The sequence below is a fragment of the Grus americana genome, chromosome Z (genome assembly GCF_028858705.1).
Source record: "Grus americana isolate bGruAme1 chromosome Z, bGruAme1.mat, whole genome shotgun sequence".
NCBI lineage: Eukaryota > Metazoa > Chordata > Aves > Gruiformes > Gruidae > Grus > Grus americana.
In genome coordinates this window covers 15,173,353-15,186,405 of record NC_072891.1, presented here as the reverse complement: position 1 = coordinate 15,186,405, position 13,053 = coordinate 15,173,353, and the positions used below count along the sequence as shown (strand labels likewise).

At 41.9% G+C, this 13,053-nt stretch overlaps 1 protein-coding gene across 7 annotated transcripts in view; it reads left to right on the top strand.

Annotated features, from left to right (window-relative positions):
• Positions 1-13,053, top strand: part of LOC129199252 (leukemia inhibitory factor receptor-like) — a 91,022-nt gene that overhangs the window by 35,056 nt on the left and 42,913 nt on the right. For 2 of the 7 annotated variants that reach the window (XM_054809423.1, XM_054809419.1), the window contains exon 2: positions 9,056-9,162. The gene's annotated coding sequence lies outside the window, so the exon portion shown is untranslated. Of the gene's footprint in view, positions 1-51; positions 295-9,055; positions 9,163-10,204; positions 10,449-13,053 lie in introns of those variants that run through there. The other 5 variants (XM_054809426.1, XM_054809425.1, XM_054809422.1 and 2 more) reach the window with 5 other exon arrangements.

Genomic DNA, 13,053 nt, shown 5'->3' with positions numbered 1-13,053 from the left:
CCGAGCCCCCCCCCCCCCCGCCCCCGCCTGCCTCCCCGCTTTCCTGCTGCCGCGGGCGCTGCTGCTCGGGGCTTGGCCGCGGGTGGGGGACAGGTGGCGGCGGCTCCGGGGGCGCGGCGGGGTCGCATCGCAGCCGGCGCGGGCGCAGACCGCGGCAGCCTCCCCCGGGGGTACGGGCGAGAGACCGGCGGCTCCTCTCTGCCGCTGCCTGGAGCCTGCGGTTTAAATAGAGGCTGTGTTTTGTCAACAGCTCATTCTGCTGGCCGGCAGGTTGGTTCAAGGACTGAACTGCGGGTAAATAATATTTATGCCACTTTTTGTGCTTTTAAATTTATTTCTTTTTTAAAAAATAAGTAGCACCCTTCCAGAAAAGGGAAGCTTGGGAGGAGAATGCAGAGCCCCTTCTGCGGTTGGGGAGCATCCAGACCTGCTGGGCACCTCAGTGCACGGTGGCTGTGCAGGGACACCGTCGCAGTGGCAGCTTGCTGTGTCTATTTTGAGTGATTGAATTTCTAATGTGTTTAGAGATTGTGTTTAAAAAAGATCTCGCTAAGCCTCTAAGGTAGTTCTGGAAAGAACGTCATTCCCTTGTTAAAATTCATCTTGTGTAAGTAAATTTGAACAGGGCACGTTGTGCTAGCATGCTGTGTGTTGCTTGGGTGGGAATTGGTGCTGTAAGTGGTTTGTCTGGTTAATTGTAATCGCTGGTGGATGCCTGTGAACTTTGTTATAAATGGGAGTAAAGCTTTGTATAGATACCTTAATCATCTAGTGCTGGGGAGAGTTAGGTTGTGAGCTGTTGCATAGGAATTGTCACTGTGATTCTTTTCTACAGACTTTCACACTTAAAATCTCCATTGCAAAAATAGTCAAATATTCATATTCGTAATCAAGCTGGCCGTGTCCTGTCAAATTCCCTTCAGGGAAGCATGGGCATTGGGTAGCTTTCTGCTATCTTTGAAACCTAGCTTGTTACCTAAGTGAGGCAATGTGACTTGCATTTGACATCTCACCTGGAAATCCGTTCTGCCTTTTTTCCTTACTGTAAAAGAATTCTTTAAATTCTTCTTAAACCCTTAGTTCGACTCTACAGCATGAATCCAGACTGTTAATCAGACTTAGCAGTTTTAGTAGCTGTGGGGAAGATTAAAGTCTATGTCATGCCATGTTCCCTCTCAAATCAGCATGTGGCAATGCCAGCCGAGACAGTATGTTGTTTAATGTAGATCAATCCATCAGTGCACATGTGCTTTATATATATAAAGCTCTGCATATCCTGTAGGGAAGAGTGCATGAATGCCTTGATTTGCAAAAAGTCTGTGCTTGTTCTTAACTTCTCAACCATTTAATGCTGTGTGGCTTTGGTGATAAAGATAAGCTTTGATTTCTGTGTGGTTTTGGTGATAAAGATAAGCATGCGCGTAGAAGTTGCCTGGATTTGGCCCCAGTATGAATCAAGATCAAAACAAAAATTATGTTTGATGAGGGGAAGGATTAGGATGTGGAAGAGATGGAAGCAAACGCAGGGAGTGGATCCACAGAATAAGTAGTGCTTCATCTGCACTTAGTTGGTATTGCTTGGCACGGGTTACCTGTCATTAGCTGGATGCTGCAGGTTACTTCTGAGACGTCTGCTGAAGTTACTAAGAAAAGTCAGTCTAGTGTCAGTAGGTGCAGGGCTATGTATCTAACCTGGAAAATGTTGCAGAAGTCCACAAATGGAAGAGCTTAACAATCTTGGAGCTGGTTTGGAGCGTAGCTTTCAGGCAGTCACTAGATCACCTGATTTTGTTTGATTTTGCTTTCTGCTTACTTAGTCTTTGTATTCTTTCAGCTTATCAATGTTTCACCTATTCAAACTTATCAGCGTTATTAAGTGGTAACAATTTCCATTGTGCACTCTCCAAACATACCGCTTTAGTCACTATAGAGCAACCAGTGGCAGGCACTATCTGTGAGTTAGATTGTGCAAAATCCCTTTACAGGTGTGCTGAGGAAAGGGAGAGACTTAACCTTTAGTTGAGGGCATTCTCACAGACTTGTCGAAGGCAAGTCAGGAATACATGGGAACAGCCATATGGGTGGAGATGGTCTCCAAAAGAAAGAAACTTATTTTCACAGGTGGCAAAGCTGCTGCTGCTACTTTAGCAGGGAATGCATGGGGCTTTAATTTTTAAGTGCTGCGGCTATAAGGTCACATCTGTTTCAACATCGTGCAGCTCAGGGCTTTAGTAAATGCTCAAAAAAAAATCTGAATTTATTAATATCCATAGGTAATGCTAGAACAGAGTCTGTAAATCTATTAGAAACAGCTCTCTTGGAGCATGAGTATTAGATTGTTTAATTCAGTGGGTGACTGACAGCAAGTTTTGTGCGTTATGAGAAGATGTATTTAAACTCTGTATGTTAGTAAGAATTCCATCTGAAAGATGAAACAGTACCTCAGGAAGAAAGTGTCTGGCAGTCTTAAACAATCTGGATGTTTATAAATACTGAATCTACTTTGCAGAGTGCAGTGCATCACCAGGCTGATGCAGATGGGTTGTATTTTTCTGCAAATGACCCAGTAGATGATGTGACCAGGTAAATGAGGTTCTTTTCCACTTTTGCTGTGTGCTAGTGCTCAGAGGAATGGGGAAGATGCTAAATTCAGCAGTTCCTTTTCTGTTGGTACATTTGTTAGATGAAAACAAAAATTATCTGATACAGTTTCAAATGATAGCTTATATTATCTTGTAAAGAACTTAGATGAGCTGTTGAAAGGCAGCTTTTGGATAATGGAAGGGAAAACAGGAAAAAATAAATCAGGAAGCTTCTTGGCGTTAGTTTTGTTGCATTTTCAGTAATACATATTGATCTAGGACACAGTTATAATAGAAACACTGGGATCTTAGATTCAGACTGATGTTGAAATATAAGAGATAATTCAAGTGAAGGGATGTTAATTAGCAGTAGAAGAAAAGATCTGATGAGTGAGGTTTAAAGATAAGTGGAAGGATTGATAACCCAAACAAGATACTGGTGGGGACAAGAAGTCTTTGAGAGGGGATGCTGTTTTTCTAAGTAAGTTAGACATTGATTCACATGCAGGGAGACAGGGAGAACTGGTATGAAAGTCAATTTTACTCCTGTTACCACAACTAGTTAGAATTAGTTGAAATTATTCATGTTTTGGTGCATCTTTTCCCCTGAGATTTAGTTATGGCTCCTTTTTGACTGTTAGGCATCAAATTTCAGTCTAAAAATAAGAAAAATAAATTACTTCTAGATAAGGCTTGAGAGGTGCCTGTGCTCTATGCCCCAAAGCTGGTTGATGAATTTCAGTCCATAAACAGTTTAATGTAAAAGATATAAATAATCCTTGGGAGCAGGACCTGGAACCCGTGGTCCCTCGCTTCCAGTGAGTGCCCTCTCACAAGGACATGGAGTCCTGCTCCTAGTCAGTGGTTACTTAAGATGCGGAGTGAAATGCCATCCTTAGAAAGTCTGGAGAGAAAGTCTCCGTCCTGACTTGTCTATTACTTCGAGTAGTCTCTGGAGTGGTTGGAGGTGTTTCCCATACCCCAGCAAGTGCTGCAGTGGCTGGGCTGCCTCAGAAAAGTGAGCACCGCTGCTGTTTTCTTTTTCTGACTGTGTCTTTAAACAGAAGCAATGGCTTCTGCTTTTTGTGGGGAACCTGATTCTATGGTTCTGCACACATTTTATCAGCAGACACAGGCAGGGCATAATTGCTTTGTGAATCTTGAGTGTGTAAGCATCAGGCGAGTGTTGTGGCCCTGTCATAGATGAGACTGTGCATCTGTGCATGACGATGCCTACAAAATTTATCATCAACTCTCTCTTCTTTTTTTTTTTCTTTTTTTTCCCCCCACTAATACTTAGCTGCAGCTAAATGGGATTTTGGAACATGTTTCTTTCAGGTTTCAGCATCAAAAGTTAAGTTTTTATAGGAGCTTAAATGTCTCCAGGGATCATCTTCCAGAATCTTATGGATCTCTTCCAGAGTCATTAGCACGGCAGTGATGGGGGCCATATAAATTCCTAGATGGCCAGAGCTGTTTTCTTACCTGCCTTTGAGGGACTGAGGGGCAGCTAGGATACCAATCACCAGCAAACACAGAGGTTCCCATGTTCTTTGCCTTCCTTACTGACTTACAAAGTAGCAGATGGTAATTGGAATGAACGATATCTGGAGGTTCTGATCTGTCACTGAGAAGGATATCCAGGCACTGTTTTTCACATGCACCATCATTTTTTGCCAATCCTTGCAGTCCTCCCTCCCCTGGGAAATTTGCAGCCCCTAAATTTGCGGACTGTGGGAGCCCTCCTGCTGTGTGAAGGTCCTTGTGCTTTCTACAAGCACCAGAAACTCTCAGCAGGGGTTTTTGCCACTTTGCTGCTGTCTGCCTTTCCCTGCTGCCGTCTCTTGGAATCACTCCTAGTAGCAGGTTTCACTGCAAGCAGAAAGTGCTTAAACTAAAAATAACTCCTAACCCATCGGTATGAATGTTGATCAGGGTGTAAGGTTTTGAAGGGCATATGTCTCCCCTCCTTTCCATGCACTGTCTGGAGCTGGTATTGGAGTGAGGTCAAAGACTGTTGCTACAACAGAAGCAGCTTTCCCTTATCCCACAGGCAGAGAACTGCTGAGTTGTCAGCTGTTGAGTCCAAATTATGCCTTTTACCTCAGGGAGCACAAGTTATAAAAGCACGTGTCATGGAAACAAGGACAGCACTGTAGCAATTCCCTGCTCCTTCTGCCTTACTTCCTACCCTGCCAAAAATCAGACCCATGGCCCAGAGCAGAGAATGGGCAGCCTGTGTTGCCAGCTTGGTGTTAGGGGAGCACTTGGGAGCAGGATGGCTTCCCCCTCTCTTGGGCCATGTCTTGTCAGGGAGCAGTCTCTCCTTTCTTACTTGCAAACCCAGCCATTTAGGGACAGCTTCCTGCAAAACAAAAAAGTGCAGCCTTTCAGGCAGGCTTGGCCTCCTGAAATTTCCTGAAGGTAGATAAAGTAGTGGGGTTTTTTTGGGTGGCTTTTATGCTGCATCATTTTCCTCGCCAGCCAAATAGTTTCACCAATACGGTAACATTGGTTAGAGAATTACTGTGGGGTTTTGATTTTTTTCGGGGGGCTGCTTCTATACTGATCAGCAACATTATACCAGTGTTCTCTGCCAGTATAGCTTACTGCATTTTGGTCATCAGTCAAGAGTACTTTCTTTTAGAATATACATATATTCCTAAAATAGGGGTATATGTTTGTGTTTGCCAGTTACACCAGTAATAGCTTTGTAATATTGACTTTGTAATATTGACTGAACCTTGATAGCTTTATATCAAGGTAGCCTGGAAGTTTGTAGTGCATAATCATGAAACTTAAATAGAATTATAGACTCATGGAATGGTTTGGGTTGGAAGGGACCTCAAAGACCATCTAGTTCCAACCCCCCTGCCATGGGCAGGGACACCCCCCACTAGACCACGTTGCCCAAAGCCCCATCCAACCTGGCCTTGAACACTTCCAGGGATGGGGCATCCACAACCTCTCTGGGCAACCTGTTCTGGTACCTCACCACTCTTAGTGAAGAATTTCTTCCTAACATCTAATCTAAATCGACCCTCCTTCAGCTTAAACCCATCACCCCTTGTCCTGTCACTACACTCCCTGATAAACAGTCCCTCTCCAGCTTTCCTGTAGGCCCCTTCAGGTACTGGAAAGCCGCAATTAGATCTCCCCGGAGCCACCTTTTCTCCAGGCTGAACAATCCCAACTCTCTCAGCCTGTCCTCACAGGAGAGGTGCTCCAGCCCTCTGATCAGCTTCATGGCCCTCCTCTGGAGTCTCTCCAACAGCTTCATGTCTCTCTTGTACTGGGGCCCCCAGAGCTGGATGCAGTTCTCCAGGCTAGGTCTCATGAGAGCAGAGTAGAGGTGGAGAATCACCTCCCTCGACCTGCTGGTCATGCTTCTTGTGATGCAGCCCAGGATATGGTTGGCTTTCTGGGCTGCAGGTGTGCATTACCGGCTCATGTTGAACTTCTCATCAACCAACATCTCCAAGTCTCCTCAGGGCTGCGTTCAATCCATTCTCTGCCCAACCTATAGTTGTGCTTGGGATTGCCCCGACCTATGTGCAGGACCTTGCACTTGACCTTGTTGAACTTCAACAATAAAGCAATGTATTTGTACGATTTTTAAGGTGATAAACACTGTCTGAAAGGTATGCCGGAATGCTTCTTATGCATGTATAATTTTGTCATTATTGCACAAGTTGCTTAAAGGTATAATAAAAGTACAAGTAACAGGGGTGATTGAAGGTGGTTTACACTGTCAATATGGCTCAGAAATGGTCCGTGTTTTATTTCTGGCCCTCAGCCATCCATCTAAACTAGTTTTGCTCCCTGAATAAATTAATTACTTCCCTCCAAGAGGAAATGCAGGCTCAGCTGACTAGATAGCATGGTTAAACGTTTATTCTGGATGGTGTGGATATGCTCTAGGGCAAGTTTGGTTAGCATGGTGAGCAGAGCAAGCCAGTTCTATCCCAGCTGGCTTTATGCCCTCGAATGCCCCCTGCATTGTGCCCTTGGGCGTGCCACACATTTCAGCCTAAAGCTTTAAAAACTACTTTCTCTTCATTTGAAGCACTTTGAATGTTGAAGCACAGAAAAAACTGGTTTGGAGCTAGATGGTGACCTGGGCCACTTGCTGCAAAGTGGTCTATTCCAGACTTGGACATGTTGGTCCCAAACAATGCAAAGGCAAACCTGTCTGCAGCATTTAGGGTAGGGGTGACGACACCTCCACGTTGCAGTCCACCAGGGTGGTCTGAGCATCTGATACTTATGCTTTCTGTAACTTTACAAGCTGCATTTCAAATTACTTGCATATTTTAGAGTTGCACAGCATATCCCACGTATCTTGGAGAGCCCAGAGGAGAGGGAGATTTGGTCAAGTGGGAAATGAGGCATGGCTCTGCTCATTGTGGGTCTGGCCTGGGCAGGCAGTTGCCTTTTGGGGCAACTGTCTGGTGTAGTCTGGTAGCCCTTCTTCCTTCCAAGCAGGACTTACAATGTGTTCACCCAGAAGCTCTTGTGCCAAGACAGCAATGCTTCTCATCATGTGATGTAATCCTGTTTGTATGGCTGACTACGGATTTGCCCTTCTTGAACTGGGTGATCTAATGGCCTCTCTTAACTATAAAATCAGTGAGGACAGAGCTTCAAAATATCTTTCTCAAATAATTGGTCTTAATATTACTGCAGGGCAAAAATGCTGCTTAAATCAAATGAACTTCAGAAGAAAATTATAGTGGTCAGTATTATAGGTGGGGCTTCTGCAGACTCTGGAGCCCAAAGGTGAATGTAAGTTATAAGTATTCCAACTACAACTAATTTTCACGATATTTCATGTTTTGGATCAAGTTCAGCACTTGCAGCAAAAGAGATGTTTGACCTCTGAGGTTTTACAGCTACTCTGGGGCTAAAACCAAGGAGATAAGCTTTTAATGTTTAATCCTAGGCAGAGAGAGAGGAGGGGAGAGAGAAAAAAACAAAACAAAAATGTGATTTATTTATATTTTAGACTTCAGTGTTGCCTTGAGTTACATGCAACAGGCTACTGTGTGTATGAGATGGACATAAACGTCAAACTCTTTTACTTCTGCTAGGGTTTCTGCTGGTTTTCAGGATAATAATATCTGTTCCCTGGAGTCTACCTGTTCCTCTTCCTTTTCCCCTCCTTCCCCCTGCTCCATATTCTTCCAAAGGTCATGGCTATGAGAAGTCTTTAGTGTACAGGTCTCCAGGCACGTAACTCATCATTCATCTGCTAGAACAGCATTGTCATAATTCCCAATATAGAACAGCCTTCTGCTCCAAATTAAATGTGATTGGCCTGTTTCTTTTTCAAAATGCTGGAAATTTTTGAAAGAAGATATTTTTGACCAAATGTTGCCTCATGTTTCAAATGACAGGATCAGTCTGGATGTAAATCCAGCAAGCTGTCATGTGACCCTTATTTTAAATCTTGCCTCAAAATCTGTAGTTTGTCCCCTGTATATTGTCTTCCTTTACCATTAAAATGCTTATTAATGTGAGATCTCTGCAAGATTTATGCTAATCTTGTTGGATGTTGGTATAATGTGAACCGAAGACTTTAATCTGGGAAGACTTGTATTGAGCCCCGATTTAGAATTTTTTTAGGAATGCATCCAATCTTATTTTTTATTTCAATCAGTTCACCCCATCCTTGAAGAGCTTTGCCAATACTTAATTAGCATTACTTTTCACAGTGTGCATTTTTCAGTGGAGGTGTGCCATGTGGCATTGACTCTTGTATCTCACATATTGTGGGTTATGTTTAAATCCTTTCTCTGTAGGTAATTGAGAACTGTGATCAAGTAACCTCATTGAACTAAATAGTTGCATTGTTTTAGGCTTTGCAACAACAGACAATCTCTCAGACTCAAATTGCCCTAAGTAATCATTTGATCCTGTGTATAAATCGACTTTGTACTGGATTAAACCATTTCCACTGCTAATGAATGGCTAGTTTTGTGCTATTGGATCGAGTACTTATGTAAGGTAACGTCATCCGTACAGAATAAGTTGTGAGGACTTTGATTATCAGTGACTTTTATTTATGTATTTATTTGCTTGAGCTGTGATAACTGATACTTTGAAAATTGAATGTTTTCAGGTTGCTTCCCCGTATTTCAACTAATGAGTGGTGCAGCTTCTGTTAATATGCAAAGAACGTATCCTTGAAAGCGCTAGAGTCTTGTCTATTATCCTATTTGTTATTCTGCTGTATGCATGCTTTTGCTAATCAGTAGGTAACTCTGGGTTGGAGTTTGGGCAGTGATTACTGCAGACAGAAATGGGAGCAAGCACTCAGCATTACAATAGCTGCTGGTAGAATTAGGTCACTAACAGGCTTTCTGCAAAATAGTGTTAACTTTCCTCTCTACACACTTAAACACATCTTTTCTGAGTGATCCTCTAGTGGAGCATTCTTCCCGATGGATTATATATGAATCTTTTAACTTCAGGTACCCAATGTGACTGCCCAGTTCAGCATTCGGCTCTCCCATACTGAAGACTAAGGACCGAGCCTCTCACAGGCTCCTGCAGCTGGGCTCCTGCTAACAGTGCAAATGTAAGTTTATGCATGCCTTTATTCATAAGACAGAATTAGTCATATACTTATGTGTTTGCATATTCAGGAGCAATATGTGTATATATGCGGTTACTGAGGCTTATTATCTTGCATAAATCAGCAGTTAGTTTGTCACGAGCAGCACTCCATGGCTTTGAAATACCATCTCGTCGGAGGACACAGGTGATCTCTGATACCATTTAGCTGCTTCTTTCATGGGACTTGAGAATTAAGATGAGTAAGATGCTGCAATCTAAACCCAGATATCTGATGAACTGATCACTTTAATAAGAATTTAGCAAGTATTGGTAATAATTGCCTCCAGCTGATCTCTTCTTTTGAAGTAATGTGCATTAATTTTTACCATCTTTACTGATAGTCGATTGTTGTTGGGTTTTTTTAAATTTTTTTTATTAAAAAAAAAAAGATACTGGTCACTTGCATTCCTAATACATATATGCACCTCTGGTCTTTTTAGTCTCTTCTACCATAGCTCACAAAGATTTTCTGTATATATTATTCTAAAGTCAAATATTTATGTCCCTGAGGCTTATGCATTATCATCTAAATATGTTTTGGAAATATGATCCTTGCCCAGATCCAGTGTATAGCTCTTTAAGATGGAAAATTTCAGAAATGGGAAAAGCAGAGTACTCTCCAAAGATGCTTGAAGAGGTGTTATTTTTAAATGCTATGTGGGTTCTAATGACTTGCCTCATGGTGAGATTGGCACAAGCTTTTGTAGAAGAGGATTTCACAAAAGGAAGAAAAAGTGAGACTTTGGTGTTTCAGACTATGAAATTTACATTAGAGGTTTTGCAGGTCTCTGGATTTGGATTTAGGTAAGCTTATAAGAATGTGCTTGACCGTGTGAGTCATGCACTATATATCTGGATGGGCTTGATGAGATGCATAAAGAGTAGAAATTTTCCTAAAGAATAAAATACTGGAATAGAAACTAAAAATAAACTAAAACAGAACATGCTATTCATATATCTACACTAAAAAGTTAGTTGTCCAATTAACTCTCTCTTCTCTGCAGTTAGGTTTCCCATTGCTCCCACCTTCTCCCCCCGTGCCTGGGCACCTCACTCTGCAGCCACCAGACTGACCATTGAGAATTGTCGCACGTCTCTTGTTCCCGCAGTCGGACTTGCTCAGCACTTTGGAAACAATAGCTGCTTCATTGCTGAGTTGTGAAACAAAAAAGTTAAACATATCAGCAACAATGCATGAAAAATGTGATGAACAGCCTTCCACAGGAAGAGATTTTTCCATGCCAGTGTGTAGGTATACAGGATTTATTGGTCACAGAAGCTAATAAGTAAGAAATCCTTCTTCTTTTGTACATCATCTGCCAGCTCAATACTGAGAGAAGTAAACTGTGAGATTTACTAATAATAGCAGGAAGGAAGAACCCTGTTAAACAGAGATAGCAAACTTGGAATGACTTGTGTGTGTAAAATCCAAGGTTGTTTTTCCCTCTCCACAGCCCTTTTTCATAGTCATAGGGAGGATTGAGGGAGAAGAGGCAGATGCAGGTTATAGATGATATACTGATGATCATGTGAAAATGATATGAAAATGTGAGATGAAGTGCAGTTGTGGCTTTGAAAAGTCCTATTTTGTATTCTTATTCTAAGTGTGAATCAGGTCAGGAGGGACTTACGGAACTGACTCACTATGTCCTTTTAGCAGCAGTCTCAATTTTGTATGAGGTGCTTTCAGTTTTGAATGAGGTGTGGCACCATTAGCCTTACAGATACTGCAGTCACAGCACTTGCTGGTGGGTTTGTACAGGGACTCAATTCTGCTTTTGCTAAGTTCTAGAAGGAATGACAGAAAAGCATTGCTTTATTTTGCAGCAATAAAAAAGATACATATGGGTCCTAGCCATCTTGCTTATTATTTTAAAATGTTCAGTTCTTCATTGCTTTGTTCCTTTTGCTGATCATTGTGTTAATTATTTTAATAATTTAGTGCAGAGTTTGCTCAAGTGTTTATCTATCCCCCTGCACAGTACTTTACAGCAGTTATTTCCCATTCTGAGACCCTCTATGAAACAGCTCAAGAGCTGCTAGTTTTTTTACGTCAAGCAAAATCAAGAAATGTTCTAAGATAGATAAATCCAACCAACAAACAAGATGTAAACTTCTCCTTTGGAGTATTCTGAATAAACTTAGGAACTTTTTAGCATCTTTTTCACTCTTGTGGACTGAGAGATCTCAGTCTATGTTTGAATCGGATTTGAAGTCATTTAGCAGAAATTGAAAATAAAATTTTTCATATGTTTTGTTTTAAAACAATGTTCTGCCTAAACTGAATATTCAGGCTAAGTTATTTGAAATGGAAAACCAGGTGTTAGTTGTAAAACAACTACATCTTGTGCCTTTGGCACTGCAGTAAGTGATTTATTTCAGTTAGGGCAATACAGTTAAGTGCCATATGTTTGTAGAGCTGGGGACAGCATGGAGGAGTACACTAAAACAGCTGACGCTGTCTGTATTTTGGATGTGTCAAAGTCTATTAGCGGGGTAGAAAGGATAACATGAATGAATCAGTTTGTGTTGAGGCACTGGGTTACTAGCTGTGCTGCTATGAGAACTGATCCACAAGTGGACCTTGCAGGGACCTGGAGACCTTTGTGAGAGGAGCAGAGCGGACAAGGAGGAGGAGTATTAGCTTCAGTCAGCTGGATTAGGTGTGCCTGCATGTCTTATGGGTCCATGGCTCCAACGAAGGCTGTGAACAGCCAGAGAATGAGAGGGTACCGGTACTGTGAGCAGGCATGTGGGAGAGAGAACGAGTCTCAGTTTCCAGAAGCTGTGTCCGCGTACATGCATGCACAAGTGCAAGAGTTAATATTTATTCTTTAGAGCCTGGCAACGGTCTCTTGGGTCTTTGAAAGTTAATTAGGAAAGAGACCAGCTCTGATGCAACTGTAGAAGTCAGTATCGGTATTTCTGAGTACTTAAGATTAATTCCTACACTTTGCCACCTTACAAGGAGGATACGCATGTATATGCAGAAGTGAAAAGCTGGAGGGGAATAAGGTACAACTAAAACAGTATGTGAAAAGAAGAAATGCCAACTGCTATGTAATTATACATGGACAGATTTGTTCTTATAATGTCATACGATATCGTAGACGACCTGTCTCTGGAGAGGTTGGAAGGGGATTGGAGAGTTTGGAAGGGGAATGGCAGCACTTGAGTGCCCACTTGGGAGTGGGGCTGAGGGGAAAGCATTGGCTCACCCCAGTGGAAGGGTAGCCTACACATGATAGCGTGCTGCAGTATGTCTTCATGTGACATGTCTGGTACTTACCAAGAGTGGAAATACAGGAGGGCATGAGAGCTTTTGAAGTCTCAAGAGAGATTAATACAATGGGAATAGATCTATAGTTTCAGGAATTACCCATTCCCTCGATTACTAAAAAATCAATTTATTTCTCGTAAGTGACTCTCGTTCCTTACATTCACTCTAAAAGGATATTGCGTAACTGTTGCTCGTTATTCTCAATATATTATTTAATGTGAAAGCCGCATTTCAGCATTTGATCTATTTATATGCTGTTTGTACACATGAAGACAGACTTTCTTTGGCTTTGGTTCATTGTACCTTAAAAATAATTCGAATACCACAGGTTTCATTGTAAACAATGAAGGATTCCAACCCTCAGGTCATTGCCGGTTGTTTAAAAAAAACACACTTGGAATTGCTTCAGTAATTATCAGTGTTCTCTTATAAAACTAAATAGGCTTTTCCTGTGATGGAAAGAAGATTAAAGGTCATATAGTTCAAAATAAGTTTTTGGACATTGCCAGATTAAGGAAAATAAACTCTTTCATTAATAAGGTCAACTTCTTTAATGTTTATTAGTTCATAAGG